General features: G+C 44.1%; 1 protein-coding gene across 1 annotated transcript in view; it reads left to right on the top strand.

The window, feature by feature from the left end:
* LOC132473517 (uncharacterized) overlaps positions 1-7,013 on the top strand; it is a 241,247-nt gene that overhangs the window by 98,141 nt on the left and 136,093 nt on the right. The gene's annotated exons all lie outside the window — the stretch shown is intronic.

Below are 7,013 nucleotides of genomic sequence, written 5' to 3' on the forward strand. Positions count from 1 at the left end.
CTTATATTAAAAAAGAGGGACACACTGTCCCTGAGGATGGTGAGGACAGACCTCTGCCAGAAATCTAGGCAGGGCTCGACGCTGGGGCTTAACCAACGGTTAGAGCTGTAGTGGAAGCGGATGCAGTCAAAACCAACCTTGGAGGTTTTCCTCCTCTGCCAGATGTGTAAAATAAGGTCTTCTGTTGGGCTGTACTACTTTTGGAGTTATATTTTAAGCTGCTGCTGTCTATTCCTCTTGTAAATTCGATGTTTAATGAGCGTTTAACCTGATCAAATAATACAAATTCATCGTACAACTTCTCATTGACCGTAAGGAAGATGTGGGTGTTCTGGTCTCAATTGAACCTTGGTTTGGCCCTCGTGCCTCAGACAAGCTCAAGGTCCATGCCATGTCTGATCTCCTCGCAATGTCCTCCTGTGGGTTGACCTCGAGGCAGACAGACATGCAGACTGAGTGACCAGGGTTTGGCTTCTGTGTTTTCCGGTGAGGGCAAGATTTAACCTTTAAACTTCCAGATGCCACATGTTGAGTGATGAGCTGAAGAAGCCACTGCAGGGTCAGAGTTAATGACCGACAGCGTGAGGGCCCTCCGCTCGGTGAGATGAACTTCAAAACACCACAGCTCAGTCTCTGCATGGTTAGGTTAATTTTGTTACATTATAAAGGTGTCAAAATTATATTGGGCTACACAAATGACCAATGTATATTTGAAACCGAATATGTATTTTATATATCGATGGATACTGTGTAATATATACTATAAAAGGTAGCATGATGGCTTAATGATTCATGGTCATGTTGGGCAGACAATTTATTGTCTGTACATTCATTTCTCAATAATCCAGTAGGCCTGTAGGTCTTCTGGCCTCAGGATCTTTACGATCATTAATCATTAAGTCACGACTTGAACATTATTACAATATGTATGGACCATTATTGTAGTAATCAAAAATGCCTTCAAAAACATGGAGCAAACAAAAAGCTGCAACAATTGGTGTATAACTCAACTAAAGTTCATTGGCTCATTGGCTTCTTTCTAAAGTTTAAGGTTTGGCATATGCTCTGCAAGCCACTTAAAATGCTGTGACTAGTTGATTGTATGTAAAGAGGACGTCTCCTCCGGACACCTGGACATCTACTGGAACATGGGCCTTCAGGAGGCTGCAGACAGCGGGATGTCTGGTGAAACGACATTGTTCCAGAGATGGAGCCCTATAACACTGTGTTGGTTGATGCAGGCTCGATAAACGTTGACAACCCGGTGCAAACTGAATGGTGGTCGCCTTACATGAGTTGTGGGACGACATCGTCTCCTTCAGGATAGGCCAGTGTCGTCCCTACGACAAGGAGATGAGGAAGGGAGATTGAAGCAACTTTCCTGGGCACTTAGACGACAGCTATTAGCAGAGCACATATATGATATGAGAGACATCGCTAGTGGGCGTGTCCACCTAGATCTGTGCTGGATAGATCAGTCTACCAGCCTACCCAGTGGACTGAAGTTAACCTTGCTCATCTATGCAGCACAGATCTAGGTGGACACGCCCCCAAGCGATGTCATTTGGGGCCGATTTTTTAAATGGCTTGTAAGGCTAATCACACTCACCTGGTGGTATAATATGTCCCCTTCAATATATTTCAGAGAGTGAAGAGGAGACCACTCCAAGATCTGTCCATAACATAATAAAGTGATTGGAACATGTTTTATGTCTTTATCTAAGCAAGTGTTGTGTAGGGCTGATTCTGGAGAAACGACTGTCCCTCTCTGCTCCCGCCCAGGGGCGCATTCACGCCCCTGGGAGATGGATTCCCCAAACCAATCAGGGAAGAGATGCCTGATTGGTCAGAATGAGCCTGAAGTTCTCTCCACTAAATAATATGTAATAATAATAATAATAATAATTGATCCGTTTTTTATAGCGCTTTTCTAAATACTCAAAGACGCTTAACAAATAAAGGAATACATACAGTCAGTACAGACAATCAAAGAAAAGGGAAAAAATAAACAACACCACAACAATAGGCAACACATTAAGAGAGCAGGAGAGAGTGGAAGATGGCGGAGAAAGATTTGTCAAATGTCCAGAAGAGATAGGTTTTAAGTTGTCTTTTGAGGAACAGTGTATCAGAGTTTCGGATGGGCAGAGTTGCAGAGGAGTTCCAGAGGGTAGGGGCGGCGATGGCAAAGGCTCTGTCCCCCAGGCTGCGATACTTGGTCTTGGTGATGGAGGTGAGAAGGTTGGCATCAGCGGAGCTTAGGCGGCGAGTGGGGGAGTGGCCATGGAGGAGATCTGTTATGTACGAGGGAGCAAAGTTGTTTAGTGCTTTGTAGATGGTGAGGAGGATCTTGAAATTGATGCGTTGTTTTCCTGGAAGCCAATGAAGTTGACGGAGGATGGGAGTAATGTGTTCTCTGGAGGGGGCGTTAGTAAGCAGTCGGGCAGCAGAGTTTTGTACATATTGCACTTTTTGAAGAATAGTGGAGGGGAGGCCATACAGAATGCTATTGCAATCGTCGAGTCTGCAAGTGATGAAGGCTTGGATTAGTGTTTCGGCAGCTGAGGATGAAAGGGTGGGTCGAAGGTGTGCGATGTTGCGGAGGTGGAAGAGGGATGTTTTTCTGACGCTGTTTATGTGTGACTTGAAGGAGAGCGTGGGGTCCATGATGATACTGAGGTTTCTGACCAGGGGGGAGGGAGTGACAGAGTGACCATCGATGCAAAGTGAGAAGTTCTGGGAGGTGGCGATGATGGTTTCAGTTTTATTGCCGTTGAGTTTGAGGAAGTTGTGGTCCATCCAGGTTTTGTTGTCCGTGAGACAGTTGGTGAGAGTGGATAGGATGGCAGGAGTAATGGCTGTGGTGGTGATGTATAGTTGGGTATCGTCGGCGTAACAGTGAAATTGAAGCCCATGGTGGCGGATGATGTGACCTAGTGGGAGCATGTAGAGGATGAAGAGGATGGGGCCAAGCACTGAGCCTTGGGGGACTCCATGTGAGACAGGGAAGGTGTGGGATTTGTGGTTGTTGATGGAGATGTATTGGAATCTTTCAGACAGGTAGGAGGTGAACCAGGAGAGGGCGGAGTCAGTGATGCCAATGGATTGCAGACGGCTGAGGAGGATGGAGTGATTGACGTTGTCGAAGGCAGCACTGAGGTCGAGGAGGAGGAGAATGGTGAGGGAGCCGGAGTCAGAGGAGAGTAGGAGGTCATTGGTGACTTTAAGTAGGGCTGTTTCAGTACTGTGGTGGGTTCGGAAGCCGGATTGGAATGTTTTGTATAGGTTATTGGAGAGGAGGTATTGCCTGAGTTGTGTTGCGACGGCTCTTTCCAGCAGTTTTGAGAGGAATGTGAGATTGGAGATGGGTCTGAAGTTGTTGGGGTCGTCGGAGTCAAGGCCAGGTTTTTTAAGGAGGCGGGTGACGGCAGCCAGCTTTAGAGGTGGGGGAACGTTGCCAGAGTTTAGGGAGTTGATGGTGTCTGTGAAGAGTGAAAATGGTCTCATGGTCTCATCCACAGAGAGTGAGACAGGCCGATGGTCTCAGAGAGAGAGAGACAGGCCGATGTTCTCAGAGAGAGGGGGACAGGCCAATAGTCTTAGAAAGAGAGAGACAGGCCGACGGTCTCATCCAGAGTGACGCAGGTTGATGGTCTCAGAGAGAGAGAGAGACAGGCCGATGGTCTCATTCAGAGAGACAGGCCGATGGTCTCAGAAAGAGAGACAGGCAGATGGTCTAATCCAAAGAGGGACAGGTTTGATGGATTCAGAGAGAGACGTGGTCTCAACCAGAGAGACAGGCAGGCCAGCTAAAGAAACAACTTCCCGCACTAACAGCGGGCGGAAGGCTGTGGCATCTCTAACTCATGACACTCAGATAACAGCTCTTAAATCCCACTCACAGCCTTTTGTACCTTTTGGGCGTTTAGTGTATTATGCATTTAATGATTTTTCTTAAAAATAAAATTCAAAAGATTTTTTTGGGGAAATTCATTTGATAAAAAAAAAAACACCTTTACTAAATTTCATCTTGTATAAATGGTTAGGTATCACTGATGATGATGATAATGAGGATGATGATTTTATGTTATATATTGAACCCTTTCAGGTCATGATATATGTATATATAATGATATGGCTTTACTGATCAAAAGGTAGGCCTACTGGCTTCATCAGTAACAAACATGCAGGCCTAGCTACGGTTCTTTACACATAACCTTATAAGTATTCACAAAAAAGAAAGTGTGTTTTAATAAAATGTATTAAGGTTTTCTGATAAGAGTTTTCTTAAAACAAAATCTAGAATTCTTCTTGAGTATCAATAAAGAGGCTTCATTAGAAGGACAAGTCCAGCAGAGGGCGGCAGTGCAACACAACACTCAGTGGTTGACAGCATATTGTTGAATATATTGTTTCTCCGTTTAAGTTTAGGGCTGAAAACGTAATAACTGAATATTTATATTAATAGCCGACATATAGAGATACGCATGTGTGTTTGACATTGTGGATACAAATCATACTTAACCAAACCATACTTAACCATTTAGTTAAATTATTTTTAGTTTGAGTTCTTAGTACTGCAGTATAGACATATACTGCATTACTTACAAATAAGGTTATCATGGTTTCTGCGTTTATAATGGTTTCCGTGATTATAATGGTTTCTGTGGTTATAATGGTTCCTTTAGTTACTGAGGTCACGTGCCACGTGACGCAACAAAATGCAAACCCAAAATGCATTTTATTTACATTTCAATGTGAAAACGAGTTTGCCCTTCGCTTTGTTCGAAATGTGATCAACGGTTTTCCGTGTCATGTAGTCTGGTTGCATATACAACAGCTTAAATATGTGGGATGTTGCAAATGGTTTTTGAAGCTCCTTCAAATGACAGTGTTAATAGGAACGTAGGTTATTATCAAGAGCCAACAATCATGCAAAAGAGAGGATCTCTGCATTGTGGTGTTGGCCTGCATGTGCGAGTGCGTGTGTATGTGTTTGTGTGTGTGTGCGTGTGCGTGTAAGTGCCTGTACGTTTGTGTGTGCGTGTGTATTTGTATGTGAGTGTGCGTGTACGTGTGCGTGCATTTGCTTGTGTGTGTATGCGTGTGTGTGTGCCTGTGCACGCCTCTGCGCGTGTGTGTGTGTGTGCAAGCACCGTAATCTGTTCCATGTGTGTGTTTGTTTGAACATGGCCTGCTGTAATCTGATCCGTCGGACCATGCAGCCCCAATCCAAAGCGTGATTATCAGCATGGTTCATCACTCATATACTAAGAGACTAGAGTCATCATCATATAATCAGCATCATTATCACAATACCACACAACTAAAAGGACTGCAAGAGAAAAATAAACAAAGAAAGAAAATTAAGAGAGGATATGAATGTTGTCAAAAACATTGTTTTCTTTCTCAATCTTCTTTCAGGGATTTTCTGAACATGTGTGTGTGTGTTTGTGTGTGGGGGGGGTGCCAGAGTGAATGGTAGGGATAAAAAAACAATTATTCGATGCTATGACCCTATATCACACAATATAATCTCATTCAACCAAACAGGATCAGGGACTTAACCCTGACACCTTGCAGTGTCAGGGTGTGTGTGTGTGTCTGTGTGTGTGTGGCTACGAGTCTACTTTATATCTGTGTTTGTGTGTGTGTGTGTGTGTGTGAGTATGTGTGTCTGCATTTGTATTTGTTTGTGTGTATATTTGTGTGTGTGTGTGTGTGTGTGTGTGTGTGTGTGTGTGTGTGTGTGTGTGTGTGTGTGTGTGTGTGTGTGTGTGTGTTTGTGTACAGTATGTGCTCCTATCTATGTGTGTGAGTGTGTGTGTGTGTGTGTGTGTATGAGTGTGTATGTGTCTTTGTTTGTATATGTGCTTCTTTGTCAGTGTGTTTGTGTGTGTGCGTCTGTCAGCCTCTGGGTGCTGTCACTCGGTGCGTTTGGAGAAGTGGTTTTAAGCATTGAGGCGATGTCGATTTGGGTGAATAAAGAGATTATCTCTGTTGATAATCCCCTCCTCCTCCCCCACCCCTGGGTGCTTTCAGACGGCACAAACAACCGCCTGTATTATTTTCTTGTGTTTTCATTTCTCTTTCCCACATCAACATCGTTCTTACGTGCGCTTCAGTTCATCAGAAATATGATCCCATTTATTGTCTTTGTCATAATGCCTTATCACTGTCTCTATGGTAACGGTCTGTAAACATTCTACATGGTGTCACTATATCATGAAGGATATAGTTACTCCGTGTGGGTTTAATCTTGATCCCTTCCACTGTCTACATTGTTCAAACAATATATTATTTTCAAACAGTTCAAAATAGTCTAAAAATATATCAAAGGAGTGTCCAAATGCATCCAGATTTTATAAAATGAGAATGAAGATCACACATTAAACACAATTCCAGTGAGATGTGTGTTTGTGGTGAAACGGGGAAGCTGTGTGGGTCATTTATGCACGTTTATGAGAGTGTCCGGGCTGAGAGATCCTCGTGGATGTTCTTTCCTTTCTTCAACATGCTGACCAAAGGCTGCCTGCCCTCAATCTGAAGGCTCCCCTCTGCCTTTGAAGAGCCCTGGTCCTCAGCATCTCTCCGTCCACCACTAGAAGAGAGAAGTAACAACGCACAGCTCTGTAAAGTACTACAGTCTACAGTCCCCCCTCTCTGCTATCCTTTTCCTCCAGAAGCACGCCAACTGATTTCTTGTTTTGGGTGGTCTTTTCTGTCCACACATTAACACACACACTCCTCTTCACACACACACATCTTCAAACACTTCACAGCACTAGCCCCATGTCAACAGGCAAACACATTGATTTTACCGACATAGTCCGACCACCATATTCCATTCAATGTAGTTGTTTTGTTTATGGCTTCTCTTTAACAGCAGTGTAAAACAAGATCAAGTCAATGTAGTACCTGAGCACACGGCCTGGAGCCCTGTTTTACAGCTCTGTCACTGCGAGGGGAACACAACCATATCCTTTACAGCTCATCCCGGTTCTGGGCCGTTT

Source organism: Gadus macrocephalus, chromosome 15 (genome assembly GCF_031168955.1).
Source record: "Gadus macrocephalus chromosome 15, ASM3116895v1".
Lineage (NCBI taxonomy): Eukaryota > Metazoa > Chordata > Actinopteri > Gadiformes > Gadidae > Gadus > Gadus macrocephalus.